The 18,382-nt window shown below is 41.0% G+C and overlaps 1 protein-coding gene across 1 annotated transcript in view; it reads left to right on the forward strand.

The window, feature by feature from the left end:
* LOC143988151 (putative cation-transporting ATPase 13A4) overlaps window positions 1-18,382 on the forward strand; it is a 191,484-nt gene that overhangs the window by 69,650 nt on the left and 103,452 nt on the right. The window lies entirely within an intron of this gene.

Raw genomic sequence — 18,382 nt, forward strand, 5'->3', positions numbered from 1 at the left:
GGTTAAAGTCGCTTTAGATCCGACATGCAAGGAAAATAAAAAACAGCACTTTAGCTTGCATATGATTGGATGATAAATTCAGCAGAGCTTCCACTCATTTCAGATCTACCCCGTAGATTTAGAGCGACTGCACTTCCAAGTGCACTTGCAGTGCAAAGTGGGTTTGCCTTTCTTAAATAACCCCCATAGTTATACAATTTTGCAAATGGTAATTTTTCTCCTTCATTGATGTTCACTGATGAGGCTGCACTAATGGGAACTGATGGGCTGCACGAATGGGCACAGATAAGGCAACACTGATAGGCACTGATGAGATGACACTGATAGGCACCGATAAGAAAGCAATGATGGGTGGCACTGATGAGTATCACTGGTGGGTAGCTCTGATAGATGTCACTGAGGGGCACTGATCGGCACTGGTAAGTTGTATTGATAGGCAGAACTGATGATGACGCACTGATTGGTGATTTATAGGTGACACTGTGGGCACTGATAGGTGACACTGTGGGCACTGATAGATGACACTGTGGGCACTGATAGGTGACACTGTGGGCACTGATGGGTGGTACTGTGGGCACTGGTAGGTGGCACTGGTGGGCACTGGTAGGTGATGCTGGTGGGCACAGAAGCCTCTGCAGAGGCTGTCCACAATTGGGACCGTCATCCCTCTTACAGCCGCCAGTGATCGGCTTTGTTTATCTCCTCACGCTGCCAGCGCGAGGAAAAAAAATAGCAGATTACCAGCTCTGTTTACATCACATGATCAGCTGTCATTGTCTGAGAGCTGATCTCTTGGTAAGGGGTCGGGATTGACCCCCTTACTCCGATCTGTGATCAGCCGAGTCTCAGACTCGCTGATCACACAGCGCATCCATGGATGCCCTCCCAGCAAATTAAGTCCGTGCTGCAGCCATCTTTTGGCTATAGCACGGACGGGAAGTGGTTAAAATGTAATGTTTATTTATTCAAAACAAAAAGAACAAAAATACATTTTGGCCAAGAGTGGGTTACAAAATAATGCTGCTACATCAGATAAGTATATATAGGTCAAACAATCCATTCATGGCATACTCTAATTATATTCAAATTGTATTTAAACATATACGACAGTCCATACAGTCCACAAATATAAATATATAATATCTATGATGGAATATTAATCATCAATCATATATGCAGATGGTGCGGTTTATAGAACCCCAAAGTCCTGTGATAATGGTTACACAGTGTTTCCAATAGGGTTAAACACACATATGCAAATGCAGGCTGAACAGCCAAATACACAACCAACAGCAATGGCCCATATGTGCACATCAACTACTTAAAGTGGAACTATGCTTCATCTGAGCATCACAAACCAAAATTTTTATTTAATTCCCTTTTACCGTATGTTTCGCTCCATAAGACACACCTGACCATGAGATACACCTGACCATAAGATGCATCTAGGTTTTAGAGGAGGAAAACAGGAAAAAAAATGTTCTGAATCTATCCTGTACTAAAATATTTTCCAGTGCCCATGAAATGCAGCCACACCATTGCCATAAACGCAGCCTGACCAATGCCATAAATGCAGCCTGACCCTTGCCAAAAATGCAGCCTGACCCTTGCCAAAAATGCAGCCTGACCCTTGCCAAAAATGCAGCCTGACCCTTGCCAAAATGCAGCCTGACCATTGTCATAAATGCAGACTGACCATTGCCACAAACACAGCCTTACCTGATGTTATCCCATCCACCTGACAGAAGACAGAGCAACCCGAGCAGCCGATTGCTCTGTTTCCTGTCTCAGGATCAGTGTCAGGCCCAGCCTGGAGATTGTCCGGGCGGGGATTTGGACGTCTATCCCCTGATCTCCTGCCTCTCTTCTGGTGGCGGCGGGTGGAAATTGTGGGGGGCGGTGCCAGCGGTGGTGGTGGGTGATGCCCATTGTATATTCGCACCATAAGACAGAGACATTTCCCCCATATTTCTGGGGGAAAAAAAGTGTGTCTTATGGTGTGGAAATATGGTAATATTCAAAGTAAACTCCCCCCATCCGTCCATGTCTCCATGCTTTATTTTGTTGAGAAACCGCTTGGAAAACCAGGAAGTAACTAAATGTAAAAAAGAATTTTTTTTTTTAGAACAAGTAAATCTGATATGGTTTACTAGATATTTACTAATGCTAATGTAAATGTTGTTTGAGAGAGCAAAGTTCCACTTTAAGGACCACCAGATACCATGATTATTTTCCATTGGAAATAATTCCATATTTGAACTGTTATTTGTAATTCCATATAATCAAATTTAAGAAAGGTCTCTTTAATCAAGTACTGTTCCAGTGTGCCTGAGCCCACTTATAAGACCAAATCACAAAATAGTAGACAGTCCCCAAAAATAAAGGATGAGGGAATCAAACAATCTGTGCATGTGAGGTTCAAATGCTAATCATTCAATATTGTAAGATATGTAAATAGTTTTAAGTAATGGTAAGGTGGGAATTATATACTTATCAGTCCATGTCTCCTTCAAAGGATAAACCAGGGCACATCAAAGTAGTGGGGATGAAAGAAACTGCTTCACTGGTAGGGCACCAATTGAGTCAGACGCTCTACTGGCGAAACCAGTCAGGCAATTGCTTTCACCCTCGCTACTATGATGGCCCCTGGCTTATCTTTTGAAAGAGACATGGACTGATAGCTATATCATTTTCACATTACTACGGCTTAAGACTATTTACATATCTGTAGGGCTGCGGGTGACAGGTTTGTGGATGGAAATCCTTTAAAATGTTGTGGCAATTGTGGAACAGCAGGAAGCAGAAATCATTTTGTAAAACTCACATTAGAATAATGGCATTGTAAGCAAACTTGGCACTGGTAGTGTTCCCTATGCTAATTTTGTGGATACACCTACATTTGTGTGATGAACAAGATAAATGTCACACAGTTTAAATGTGCAAGAACAGGTTTGGTCAATTTGATTTGGACACTATTTGTAATATAATTTTTTTTTTGTATTACCATAAACATTGTTTTGTAATTCATTGCATTATGCTTGGATATGTGTATGTACTGTGTGTATGTGTATATATATATATATATATATATATATATATATGTGTATATATATATATATATATATATATATATATATATATATATATATATATATATATATATATATATATATATATATATATATATATATATAATAATAATAATAAAAATAAAAAATAAAATATATATATATATATATATATATATATATATATTGTAATATTTGGGGGTTATTTTAGCTTAAAGGTAGAGCTTACCAGTGAGCTGAGTCCACGCCAGATATGCCGTTTTAAGGGCTTGTAGGCCCACTTTTATTAAAGAAAGAAAAGTCAGATAACAAAATAGTTGCCCACACAGGGGTTTCAGCTTTCCACAGCAATAATGTACGTAGAACCAAAAATACCAAGCCACCTGGCTCTCTTTAGCAGCACTGCTGCTCAGACTTCGGCTGCAGCCCTCTTGGCTCTTTAACCACTTGGGATCCGCGCTATTGCAAAATGACGGCAATAGCGCGGACCCACATTTTCGGGACTACGTCTATTGACGTAGTCCCGGTTACGAGCGGCCTGCGCGCCCCCTGAGGGGCGCGCGCGGCGCGCTCTGTGATCGGCGAGTCCGTGAGACTCGCCTGATCACCGATCCGTGTAAGGGGTCGATCCCGACCCCTTATCACGTGATCAGCTGTCAGCCAATGACAGCTGATCGTGTGATAAAACGGAGCCGGTAATCGGCTAGTATTCCTCCTCGCGCTGACAGCGCGAGGAGAAAAAAAAAAAGCCGATCGCCGGCGGCCGTGTTCGGGACATCAGTCCCGATCACGGCCAGCAATTTAAAAGGACACCTGCCCCCTGCCAGTGCCCACCTGCCACCCGCAGTGCCATCCTGAAATAAAGTAAGTGCCCCCCTGTCAGTGCCACCCAGCAGTGCCCATAGTGCCCACAGTGCCACCCAGCAGTGCCCACAGTGCCACCCAGCAGTGCCCACAGTGCCACCCACAGTGCCACCCAGCAGTGCCACCCACAGTGCCACCCAAAATCTGCCTCAGGTGCTGCACCCCAGTGCCGCCCATCAGTGCCCAGCAGTGCCGCCCATCAGTGCCCAGCAGTGCCGCCCATCAGTGCCCAGCAGTGCCACCTATCAGAGCCACCTATCAGTGCCACCTATCAGTGCCCATCAGTCCCATCTATCTGTGGTACCTATCAGTGCCCATCCGTGCCACCCATCCGTGCCACTTATCCGTGCCACCCATCCGTGCCATCTTATCTGTGCCCATCTTTGCCCATCAGTGCCGCCTTATCTGTGCCCATCGGTGCCGCCTTATCTGTGCCTATTAGTGCCGCCTTAACTATGCCTATCAGTGCCCACCAGTGCAGCCTATCAGTGCCCACCAGTGCAGCCTATCAGTGCCCACCAATGCAGCCCATCAGTGCCCACCAATGCAGCCCATCAGTGCCCACCAATGCAGCCTATCAGTGCCCACCAATGCAGCCTATCAGTGCCGCCTAATCAGCGCACTTCAATGAAGGAGAAAAATGACCCGTTTGCAAAATTTTATAACAAACTATTAAAACATGATTTTTTTTTTTGCATCTTTTTTTGTTTGTTTAGCAAAAAATAAAACTCCGAGCTGTAACTAAATACCACCAAAAGAAAGCTCTATTTGTGGGAAAAAAATGATAAAAAATTCATTTGGGTACAGTGTTGTATGGCCGCGCAATTGTCACTCAAAGTGCATCAGCGCTGAAAGCTGAAAATTGGTCTGGGACTGAGGGGGGTTTAAGTGCCCAGTAAGCAAGTGGTTAACAGAGTTCCTGTACACCCAGTACCTCAGCACTCTTTACTAGCTTCTTTTTTTCAGCCCACAAGCTTGGACCCTCTGTCTGCTCTGACAGACCGACCTGTGCAGACATGCACACTTCTTCTCCCTTACTCGCCTGGACTCCTCGGGAGGGTGGAGCCCAGAACCATGGTGTTGGCTTTGTTTTAAGCCCAAGACCCACCTGTGCAATCATCCAGCCAGACTGCTGGCTGTTCCCAAAACCCGGTCCCAGGATTGGAGATTCCGTACTACCACAATATATATATATATATATATCATGCACACACACACGCACACGCATCTCATAAATTAGAATAGCATCAAAAAGGTAATTTATTTCAGTAATTAAAAAAATGAAACTCATATATTTTATATAGATGTGTTATACACAGAGTGATCTATTTCAGGCATTTTTTTCTTTTATTTTTGATGATTGTGGCTTACAACTAGTGAAAAAACAAAATTCAGTATCTCAGGAAATTAGAATATTGTATAAGGCAACAATAAAATATCAGCCAGTGGCACTGCTGAGGTGTTATGGAAGACCAGGTTTCTTTGATAGCGGCTTTCAGCTCATTTTCATTGCTGGCAGGGGTGGATTGGGGGGGGGGGGCTTATGGGGCAGTTGCCCCCCGAGAAATTAGTAACGGGCCAGTTGGTGAACCAGTCAGCGGGCCCATGGGTGAGTGGGCTGACTAGTCAGTGGTTGAGCGGGCAGGCCAATCAGCAGGCCCATGGGTGAACAGGTGGACCAGTCAGTGGGTCGGCGGGTGAGTGGCCGAACAGGCTAGTCAGCAGGTGAGCGTGCGGACAGGTCAGTCAGTGGGCCAGAGGGCAGGGAAGCAGGGAGATGATATCATCTCTCACCGCCCGCCCTGCATCACCGCAGTTTCACCCTCACTGCGCATCCATGGGCATGGGATTACATCATCTCTCTGCTGCTTGCCTTCGCTCTGGGACACAGCCAGTGACAATCTGCACCTTGTAACAGAGTGACAATCTGTAACGTGTGGCAGGTGATGTGGCAAGTGATAATCCATATGTGATGGCAGGAGACGTGGCACGTGACAGTCTGCATCTGATGGCAGGTGACATGGCAAGGGACAATCCAAAACTTGTGACATGGCAAATGACAAGCTGCATCTGGCAAGTAACGTGGCAAATGACATGCTGTATCTGGTGGCAGGTGACATGGCAAGTGAAAACCTCGGGACTCCCACTGATTCTGCATTATGGGGAGTGGAACTATTTCATTTTATATAACAATGTAATAATGCACTTCAATCATCCTGACAACATATCGACCATGGTGTCGTGCTGATTGAAGCCCCAACACCAGCCATTGCCCCGATAAATTGCCCTACAAAAAATGATTTCTCTTTCATTCATTGACGGACACAACTCCTTTAATTCTTGACCTTAGGGTTATCACGCCACCTTCAGGAGAGGACTAGGCAGAACATGTAACACATGTAAATACAGCAAGACTGCAAAGCACCGCCCAGGGGGTGGTCCCTCTGGCTATAACCCATCACCCTGCTTCCTACAGCTCAGTTTCTTTCTGCCTAGTGTAGGAGAAGGACCTGGCTCCCTGAGGGAACCATTATGCTGAGGGCACAGACATTTTAGAAACAAAGCATGATGAGTTGTCCCCAGCCCACAATGACCTGAGAAAGGACTTTGAGCTCCTAGCTGAGAATTATTCCTATCTCCAAACACAAGTCAAAGATTTGGACACTAGGAATCGCAGGAACAACTTGCGAATCAGTGGGATTTCAGTGTCAGTTATAGAACTGATGCCTGCTCTCTCCAAACTTCCAATCACTCCTCCCTGACAATAGAAATAAAGGATATTCCTGCGCCTAAATGGGAAAAAATTATTATTGGTGGAATGGGGTACTGCTGCACTCACTGGAGGGAAATATCTGAACCCGAAGAGGAAGATTGGTACAAGATTGGTACGCACCTGTAAAAAATCTAGACAAAATTCCAAACATACGTTGAAATTCAGAAATTTGTCAGAAAACTGAACATCAAGAAATACTTGTTGAGTAACCCTTGCAGATCAAACATTACAAGACCTACTGAAGATATCACGCATAGCACTTTAAGGAATAAATCTGTGTTCAACCCTGCAACAAAGGATAATAAACATATCAAGGTGTTCAAAAGAATTGTACTCGATGAACTCAGGGAATTAAAAGTCAAGAAACAGGAAGAGCATAAGCACATAAAAAGTGGAATTCGGAAACTTACCAAAAGAAAGGACTTAGTCATACGCCCAGCAGACAAAGGAGGAGGTATAGTTATCCTTTCTAAAGAACAATACAATAGAAGCATGAATACCCTCCTACAAGATGAAGAAACATACACTTGTCTGTTGAGCAATCCGATGTTTAAGTGCAGAAAAGCACTCGATCAAATTGTCCATCTAGGCCTAAAAAAGGATATTTTGAACAAAAAAGAGGCCAAATACCTTACTCCAGAATCATGTCGTTCCCCAATCATATACATACTTCCAAAAATTCATAAAGACAAAGACAACCCACCCCCAAGACCAATCGTAAATGGAATCGATTCATTAACAGCAAGAATGGGACAGTACATCGACCATTATCTCCAACCAGCAGTACAAAAAACAACGGCATACTTACGAGATACGAAACACATACTGCAAATATTAGAAGATATCCCACCAAACGATGGACCTTGGTGGTTAGCCACAGCGGATGACGCCTCACTATATACGGTAATACCACACTACCCAGCCTGTGAAGCAACCAAATGGGGACTCAAAAAGTATACAAATCTACTTTGCATTCAGAGGAAATATCTAGTAAAATGCATGGACTTCATTCTAAAAAATAGCTACTTCTGGTTCAATCGGCACTATTATTACCAAAAACAGGAGTGGCCACAGGCGTAAAATTTGCTCCCAGTGTAGCAGGCCTCTTTATGGCACAGTGGGAGGAAGAAGAAGTCTTCATTAATCCACCAAGTGAACTAGTCGTCTACAAAAGATATATCGATGATATTATAATAATATGGAAAGGCGAACAAACTAATCTCATACACTTCTTAGAAAAGTTGAATAAAAATAATCGTAACATTAAGTTGACATGGGAAATTAGTGACAAAACCATAACGTTCCTTGACCTTGACATAACACAAGAACAAGGGTCTTTCTCCTCCAAAACTCATTTTAACAGCGTTGATCGCAACAGCTATCTACCACTGGGAAGCTGCCACCATAGAAACTGGCTGTATAACATACCCAAAAGCTAATTAATGCGCCTAAGACGCAACTGCACCCAAGATATACAGTTTCAAGATCAATCAAACAGCATGAAAGCAAAATTCATCGAAAAAGGCTATACTGAAGAATTTATCACTAAAAAAATGGCAGAAGTAACCGCTATAAATCGTAAAGATTTACTCAAAGACAAACTCCACACTAAGCCAGTACAAGATCTTGTGCCGATTATCCTAGATTACAATATACAACATAAGCAAATCGAACGAATAATCAAACGGAACTGGAATATATTACAAGCGGATACACGTCTTAACGAAGTCCTCCCTGCATGTCCAAAATTTGTATACCGGAGATCCCCTACCATTAGGGATAAAATTGTAAAAAATATCCCAGACCCCCCAGGTAGAGGGCTAACATTCTTTACAGGTAAAGGCTTTTACCCTTGCAAAAGGTGCTACGCTTGCACCACAACAAAACATCCAGAAGAAAAAAGAATTTAGGTCAACAAGTACTGAAAATATCTACGAAATTGATGAATTTATTTGTTGTAATATGGTTGGGGCCGTATACGCCCTGGAATGTAGCTGTGGGCTACAGTACATCGGTCGCACTAAAAGGCCACTCGGAGTCCGAATAAAAGAACATGTACAAAATATAATAAAAGGTTTCGATAAACACAATGTATCTAAGCATTTTGCCCTTCATCACAAGAAAGACCCGTCGCAATTAAAATTTTGGGGGATTGAGCCCTATATAAAACACTGGAGGGGAGGGCATAAAGTAAGGACTCTGAGTCAGCTGGAGTCAAAATGGATATTCACCTTGGACACGCTTACGCCAAAAGGCCTTTTGGCCAGGTTTTATTCGTGACTTTTAATCCTCCCTCTACCATCACTATATTCTGCACTAATTGATTTTCTGAACCATTCCTTCTTTTCTCATAATAGAGAATTGATGCCATGCCATATAGATCTTTTAAAATAATCTATTTACAACTATTTTTTACATAAATCCCGTAAATTTATATATTTTCTCCTTTATCACGGCCCTATGAAGAGTATTGAAAAATCAGCCCCCTGAAATACACACATATAGGCCCCTTATACATACATCCGAAATCTTGCCTACCTCTATATTCCCGATATTCTAGATCAATAGTTCTAGAAACATATCTTCTACTATTTCTTATGATAAGATAAATCTATGCTCTCATTTATTTTTGTCTCTTCTTTTATTAAGGTTTTATGCAAATGCAGATATTACCTGTGCTATCATCATGTATTACCTTTAATCCCGTAATTTCCGGTCGCATACCTTTCTTTTATATATATAATTTTTTTATATAATTTTTTTAAATTAAAGTTTTTCATCTTTCTATACCCCTTTTTAAATTAATTCCCCCCTTTTTTACTATATATTTTTTAATTTTATTTTTATATATTTCTAAAATCCATAGAATTTTTCCTCCTTTTTTTTTTTTGCCAATAATAAATTCTCCTAATACATCATTCATGGGGACCCTTCATCCTCCGTTTTTTGCTGTTAATTCTAAATCATGCTTCTATGATAGAAGTAAATGCGTTATGCTTGCTGTAGCCACCCGCACATGTTTTTAAGTTGGTCGCTTGCTCTATTATACAGCCATGCCCACCAACATTATGTCCACCGGCCGCTCTAGCGACACATTTCCACCAAGATGGCCGCCATACGTCTTCCGGCATACAGCAAACCGGATGTTTACATCCTCGAAACCAACAAAATGGCCACCGGTCCACTTCCGGCGACCATTTCAAAATGAATATGGCCACCGCGATACTTCCGGCACTCGTTTAATAATAAAAACCAGCTGCGTTCGTATATTTCATCTACCTGCCTGTATATAGTCACTCCATATACGTTTAAGCTATCCCCTGATGAAGTCACGTGACCCGTGACGAACACGCATCGGGAATTACCGCTACCGGAAGTGATGCTGGTCGAGCTCGCTGCTAGTTTTTACATTGCCTTTTTGTCATCCTGTGTTTGTGAGTACCTGAAGTTTATTCCTTTAATAAATATTGTACTTCTTTATAATACTACACTATGGGGCATCCTTCCTTTATGCTTTAATCCTATATACCCGGCACGAGACTACCTACGGCGAATACCCCAACGTGACTCTTAAAGAGGCCATGCACCATATAGGGAGTAAGAGAGGGACGCCAAACAGGAATTGCCATATTAGGATCCATAAAGGGAAAAGACCTTCAGGAACACCTAAAGACATACTCAATATATGCTGTAACCTTACAGCAGTAAGGTAAGGGGACATCAATAAATTGACCACCTAGGATCACACTGAACTCCGCTGGATCACCCTAACCATCACCCATTATATTGAAGAACACTTAGCACTTTATTTACACCTGTAGTTTATTTTATGCAACTTTTTGATTCTAAGTTCATTTATGTTTTATGCAACTTATGTTATAGTCGCTACACAGCTCATTTGCACCTTATACGACTTTGTATAGTTAGCACTTTATTTCACTATATGCACCTTTATATGGACATTTGATATAAATATCCTTCCGTCGATCTAGACGATTGTTCAAACTGTGCTTTTTTCACTTGGATTTAGCCCTCAGCACTACTACACTTTCGTCTATTTTTCAACTACTTTTATTACTTTTTACGTATTTTTAAATACTAACTGTTGCACCTTCTATTATAATATCATCAATTTGTATGAATTATTTTTACCTCTGTGTATTGATGTGTATGCTAAATCACTGATCCAAGGTATTATATGATTATTACGCTATTACATTTTACTTCTGTCATATATTTGATGTATTACTAGCCTTCATCCACTTACCTGCATATACACTTTTAACCATTTACTATACCCACCCTCATTGGTTTTACTAGAATCTTATCTATACAAGTTTACACAATACACAACTATTGTAAATTTACATATCCTCTAGTACAGTGCACCACTATTCTTGTACCAATACTCCTCCCTGACAACCCTCCAAATTCCATCATATGTGACAGGATTCACAGGGCTCTTAGACCCAAACCTCCACCAGATAAACTGCCACGGGACATTATCTTGTGTATGAAGGATTTCATCACTAAGGAGAATATTCTAAGGGCATCCAGAAACTCCCACAACATTGAATTGAATGGAAAAAAGATTCAAATTTTTCAAGATATCTCACAGGCAACACTTGAAAGAAGACGCAAGATGAAGGAAATAACAACAATTCTACAATCTGCACACATCAGATATAGATAGGGATTCCCTTTTAAACTAACAGTTACCCACAATGCCACCATGTATACAGTCATGAATGTTGCAGAGGGTAAAGAGCTACTGATCAAACTAGGATTGCTGGAACCAGAAACAAATCCGAGATTGCCATCTACACCACATTCATCACACGTTTGGGCCACCCCCTCTTCAAGACGCGACCAAAGAAGAATGAGATCATCCATAAAATTTGTTAACCCATAAAAGATGCTTCAAGCAAGTTTGGACTTTAATTATCCACATATCTATTTATTTGAGCCCCCCTCTCTTTTTTTTTTTTCATTACATACAATACAATATTAATACCTCTTACACGATTCTATTATATTTTACCATTTAAACATTCCTGGTTACACAATATATTGTACGGTAATAGATTATAGATATGTAACAGCATGCATGCTATTTTTTGTTTAAAAAAAGAAAAAAAAGAAATGGAAAACCGCTGTGTCTCCCCGCCTCCACTTGATTGACCCCCCTCCCACTTTTGAAGCCCATATGTGGACCAAACAGCACTGATTTTAGTGCGCTTGGTCCATTACTCTTTGGCCCATTTAGACTGGGCTCCTGGAGTGAGATATGGACGATTTAGTCCAAGAAATTTTGTTTTTCAGTCAAACTGTTTTTTTTTTCAGCTTGACCCGTTTCTACTGTGTTTTCTTTATCTAACACAATTTTACAAGTTGCGTAACATGTTTCGTTACATTAAAAAAAATGTTATAGTTAAATCAGCAGCCAGGCTGAGCGGTGAAGAGGACGGCGGGGACGAGCGCGGGACTTTTGAAGGGTGAGGTAAGTAAAACGGGGGGACTGGGGGCGCCGGCACTGTGAGATGTTTTTTCACCTTAATGCATAGAGTGCTTTAAGGTGAAAAAACGTTTACCTTTACAACCCCTTTAAGGGTGAGTTATCTCACAGTTAATCCACCCAGATCAATCAGGATTCATTCCAAACAGACAAATAACAGATAACATAAGATTAGCCACAAACATAATTCAAGACTCCATCATTCACTCTAAAACCACACTCTTACTTAGTCTAGATACACACAAAGCCTTTGACAGCATTAGCTGGTCCTATTTCGGTTTATTGCTCCCCAAAGTTGGCATATGTAATGAGTTTCTACATGGTTTTAAAGCCTTATAGCATAACCCACATATACGCCTCAAACTTGCCGGTAATAACTCCGATTTTTTCCCATTAAGTAGAGGCACACGTCACGGATGCCCTTTTTACTCTCTCCTTTTCCCTCTTCCAATGCCTGCGCCATTTGTAACAACATCAATATCAAAGGATATACAAAAGAATCCAGAGAATTTAAATTAAGCCTTTATGTTGATGATGTCCTCTTGTTTCTTACCGAACCTCTAATTTTCCTGCCAAATCTCATTACAACTTCTAACATATTCCATGACCTTACAGGCCTTAGCATAAACTTATCCAAATGCTCAGCATTACCTATAAATTGCTCACCAGAGATGACTGAATTGCTAAAAGAAAAATTTTCATTTTAATATCCATATCACCTCATCATATAAAACATTATTCCGTACTAACTATCCTAATTTATTCAACAACATCAGAAACTTACTCAAAATATGGTCAACATACCATATCTCATTCACGGGCAGAATAGTTGCCACAAAAATGGTTATATTACCAAAACTTTTTTTTTTCAGAGCACCCCCCTGCTAATACCCAAAAACACACTAGATGCACTCCAAAGAGCCATTAACAAATTCATCTGGCAGAATAAAAAAAAACAGATTTGGCTATGCGCTAATGTTCAGACCCCAATCTAAAGTGGCATTAAGCAATCCAAATCTTTGGCTATATTATCTTTCAGCCAGATACACTCAAATGGCACAATGGTATGCCTCTACCACACAAATTTCCTGGCTCTTATTTGAAGAACAGTCTGTCCTTCCATATCACCTACAAGGCCTTTTGCGGTCCAAGTCTATTTCACCTCAAAAAATGAGTCCACTCAAAAAAATTGTAAATCAAACCCTATTATTATGGAACCAACACAGCCACAAATTCAACATGTCATCAGACATGCCCCCATTAGCATCATTCATAGGCGACTCCCTCTATACTACCCATAATAAAAACCCAAATCCCCCAATCACATGGCTACTCCATAATCTAACCAATTTGAAAATTTTCACTCATAATAATACTTTCTGCTCATTCTCAGATCTACAAACAGAATACAATATACCAGACACAGAACAAATAGAATATAAAAAATTAAACTTTTCTATCAAAAGTATTATTCACTCGTCCTCCACACTCCCTTTATGCTGTTTGAACAAATATGTTTAACATCACCACGTGACAGAGGTTTGATATCTAAAATATACATAAATTTAAATGAGCATAATACACCAGATAAATCACATCCTATGATCCAATGGGAATCTGACTTGAATGATTATTTTTCAACTGAACAATGGTATATCATGATTTGCAGTCTTCAAAAATGCACCAAAACTGCATCCATCAGAGAACCAACCATTAAACTGCAATACAGATGGTACCTTAGCCTTAAACAAAATAATTCATTCTACTCAGCAACATCCCCATTATGTTTCAGAGGGTGCCCTACAATTGGTTCACTACTACACACCTTTTGGGACTGCACACACCTCAAATCCACATGGCAAAAAGCAAACAAAATAATAGAACAAATAACAGGTAGGAAAATAGAGTTAACACCACAAATATGTCTCTTATTCTTCCCCATACCAGATTTACCCATAGCACACACCAGACTAATACATACATTATTTAGCACCATTCATTGGGCCATAGCATTCAACTGGCCTTCTTCAATAGTCCCATGGCCTCAGATAATGAACCGAATGCTAGATATAAAGCTATCAGAGTATATACAGTGGTGTGAAAAAGTGTTTGCCCCCTTCCTCATTTCCTGTTCCTTTGCATATTTGTCACACTTAAGTGTTTCGGCACATCAAACCAATTTAAACAATAGTCAAGGACAACACAAGTAAACACAAAATGCAATTTGTAAATGAAGGTGTTTATTATTAAAGGTGAAAAAAAATCCAAACCATCATGGCCCTGTGTGAAAAAGTGATTGCCCCCCTTGTTAAAACATACTATAACTGTGGTTGTCCACACCTGAGTTCAATTTCTCTAGCCACACCCAGGCCTGATTTATTGCCACACCTGTTCACAATCAAGGCATCACTTAAATAGGAGCTGCTTGACACAGTAAGGTCCACCAGAAGATCCTTAAAAGCTACACATCATGCCAAGACCCAAAGAAATTCAGGAACAATTGAGAAAGAAAGTAATTGAGATCTATCAGTCTGGAAAGGGTTATAAAGCCATTTCCAAAGCTTTGGGAATCCAGCGAACCACAGTGAGAGCCATTATCCACAAATGGCGAAGACATGGAACAGTGGTGAACCTTCCCAGGAGTGGCCGCCCACCCAAAATTACCCCAAGAGCGCAGCGACGACTCATCCAAGAGGTCACAAAAGACCCCACAACAACGTCCAAGGAACTGCAGGCCTCACTTGCCTCAGTTAAGGTCAGCGTTCATGCCTCCACCATCAGGAAAAGACTGGGCAAAAATGGCCTGCATGGCAGAGTTCCAAGGAGAAAACCACTGCTGAGCAAAAAGAACATTAAAGCTCGTCTCAATTTCTCCACAACACATCTTGATGATCCCCAAGACTTTTGGGACAACATTCTGTGGACCGATGAGACAAAAGTGGAACTCTTTGGAAGGTGTGTGTCCAAGTATATCTGGCGTAAAAGGAACACTGCATTTCATAAAAAGAACATTATACCAACAGTAAAATATGGTGGTGGTAGTGTGATGGTCTGGGGCTGTTTTGCTGCTTCAGGACCTGGAAGACTTGCCGTGATAAAAGGAACTATGAATTCTGCTGTCTACCAAGAGATCCTGAAGGAGAATGTCCGACCATCTGTTCGTGTACTCAAGCTGAAACGAACTTGGGTTCTGCAGCAGGACAATGATCCTAAACACACCAGCAAGTCCACCACCGAATGGCTGAAGAAAAACAAAATGAAGACTTTGGAGTGGCCTAGCCAAAGTCCTGACCTGAATACTATTGAGATGTTGTGGTATGACCTTAAAAAGGCCGTTCATGCTCGAAAACCCTCTAATGTAACTGAATTAGGACAATTCTGCAAAGATGAGTGGGCCAAAATTCCTCCAGGACGCTGTAAAAGCCTCATTGCACGTTATCGCAAACGCTTGGTTGCAGTTGTTGCTGCTAAGGGTGGCCCAACCAGTTATTAGGTTTAGGGGGCAATCACTTTTTCACACAGGGCCATGATGGTTTGGATTTTTTTTCACCTTTAATAATAAACACCTTCATTTACAAATTGCATTTTGTGTTTACTTGTGTTGTCCTTGACTATTGTTTAAATTGGTTTGATGTTCCGAAACACTTAAGTGTGACAAACATGCAAAGGAACAGGAAATGAGGAAGGGGGCAAACACTTTTTCACACCACTGTACATCACACACTATATGACACCATGCATATATACAAAAAAAATGAACACCATGGGAGTAATCTCTTATAGAACAATGTTTTTCATTACTGTTATAAATATGTTATTTTCCACTTTGGATAACAACAGAACATTCAACCTATTGAAATGAATCAATTCTGGACTTGACGAACATCCCTATTAACATACTATTCTGTTATCATTGAAATACATACATACTTTTATAACAATTTTTCCAGACTCATTTATACCACTAGGTAAATAACTTGTATTGAGACAATTTTCTATAATAAAAAACACTTGTAAACAAAAAATAAACTTTTCAAAGTGTCTGCAGAAATGGGGGTTCTGTAGTGGCTCAGACAGAAGAAGGCATTTAAAACAAAATTAAATTATACCTGTTCAACTTCCCTCAGGTTACCTTCTACGGAACACTCTAAAAGATGTTTTCAGGATTGAATTCATTATCTTCCTTTAGAAGATTATCTGAATAGCAATGTAAAAATGAATTTTTTGCAGTCTTGACAAAATCAAGGCCAGACTTGCATATAGCCAATATAGTCCTTGGCCTAGGGTGGCAGAATTGCCAAGGGAGGCATACAGCCACCCATAACTCATGTTGCTGACTACATGTCAACATTTACCCTAGCATAATAAAAATGCCCGTCTTGCTTGTACTTAAGTGTGGGTTTCAGGTACTGAAATTATTTAATTATAAACAAGTAAAGGAATGGCGCTAATTGGAAAAAGAAAATCATAAAAATAGTCCACAAATAGAGATAGGAAAATCCTTCAAGTTTCTTCCAATCACCATGCCTCAAATAGATATGTACCTTAATAGATTCACTCCACATGTGCCCCATCACTGTGAAGGTAAAAATTCACACTCACCAACTCCAAATGGCCAAAAGAGGCCTCACTCGCTTTTTGTATATTTTCTAGAGATGTGTCATGTACCTAGTGGCATAGCCTGACATGTGTAGGTAGACCTCCCATACAGCCTCAGCTTAAGGGCCACTGGAGTTGTGACAGTGGCTGTTAGAGCGTGGTGGGGTAAGAGTGCCTACAAGATCTTCCATTAGTCGTAGAGGTGTGTATGACAGTTGCATCACCAGAGCTGGGCTGGATGGCTGAAACAGCGGATGGCAGCAGGAACATACCAATGGATAGAGTGTCACCAGGCACCAGGACAGACAGGTAACTGGATGTAGGGTCAGACAAGCCAGCGCAGCATTGGATGATCAGATACAGCATAAACAGCAGCCAGAGAATGGTCAATATGCAGACAGAGGTTGGCAACCGAATATCAGGCAGATGAAAAATATAACAAAGTCTTAAAGGCAAGCCGAGGTCAGGATAGATGGAGATCAAGCGTGGTCAGGATAAGCCGGCCGGGTCAAACACAGGAATCAAGCAGAAATTACAGGAACAGGTATACAGGTAAAGCTGCAGATCAGACAGCAATGCACCAGTGCAGACACAGCCCCAAATAGGCCACCTGGCGCCACCATCAATGGATAACACATGCTGGCATATACATTCACCTTTGTGTGATCATATTTTTGCACATGCACATATGCATTCTCCTGCTCGTAGCCTATATATTTGCACGTGCGCTTAGGTGTTAGCCTATGCCCAGCAAGACGGGGCACCTGCAGGAAAGTGTCTGCACATGCCTATTCTCCTCCACCTAGGAGCTTTGGCTGTGCTATGGCCAACATGTCCCTGACAAGACATTTCCTTTCATCACTCTCACATAGCTACTAGTGGGCTAATGAATCTTGCATGTACAATTGGTCCTTCCACTCTGTATACAATAAATAGGTGGCAAAGAGATAAATGCTTAATATATTATATTATTTTTTATTTAATGTTAAAATCGTATCACAATGTATTGCAATCATATTTAAAGGTTTTTTAGATAAGCACCAACACAGACAGTCTTTCTGTATTGCAACCGCCACTCAGCCGAGCTTCCTGATGACGAACTTCCTTCTAAATGCATTGAGGCTATGCAGTCGCCATGTCTATTATGTCACATCTGGTGGGGGACCTGTGTCATTTCCAGACAGTGGAACGCATGCCAGCTCGGCTGAGTGGTGGTGGCAGTACAGAAAGGCTGTCTGTGTTGGTGCTTAACTAAAGCACCTTTTAAATGTAAGTACAATACGTTGTGATATGATTTTAACATTACATAAAAAATACTACACTATATTACGCATTTAACTCTTTGCCACCTATTTATTGTATATGGAGTGGAAGTATCCATTGTACATGTGAGATTCATTAACGCACTAGCTATGGGAGAGTGTTGAAAGGAGACATTTTTGTAAAATTGACAAAAAGAGAGTGAGGCCATCTATTTGAGGCACAGTGATTGGAAACTTGAAGGATTATCCTATCTCTATTCGTGGGCTATTTTTTATGATTTTTTGTTTGTTGTTTCCAATT

Source organism: Lithobates pipiens, unplaced genomic scaffold, assembly GCF_037356315.1.
Source record: "Lithobates pipiens isolate NorthernLeopardFrog02 unplaced genomic scaffold, aLitPip1_a1.2 Scaffold_18, whole genome shotgun sequence".
NCBI lineage: Eukaryota > Metazoa > Chordata > Amphibia > Anura > Ranidae > Lithobates > Lithobates pipiens.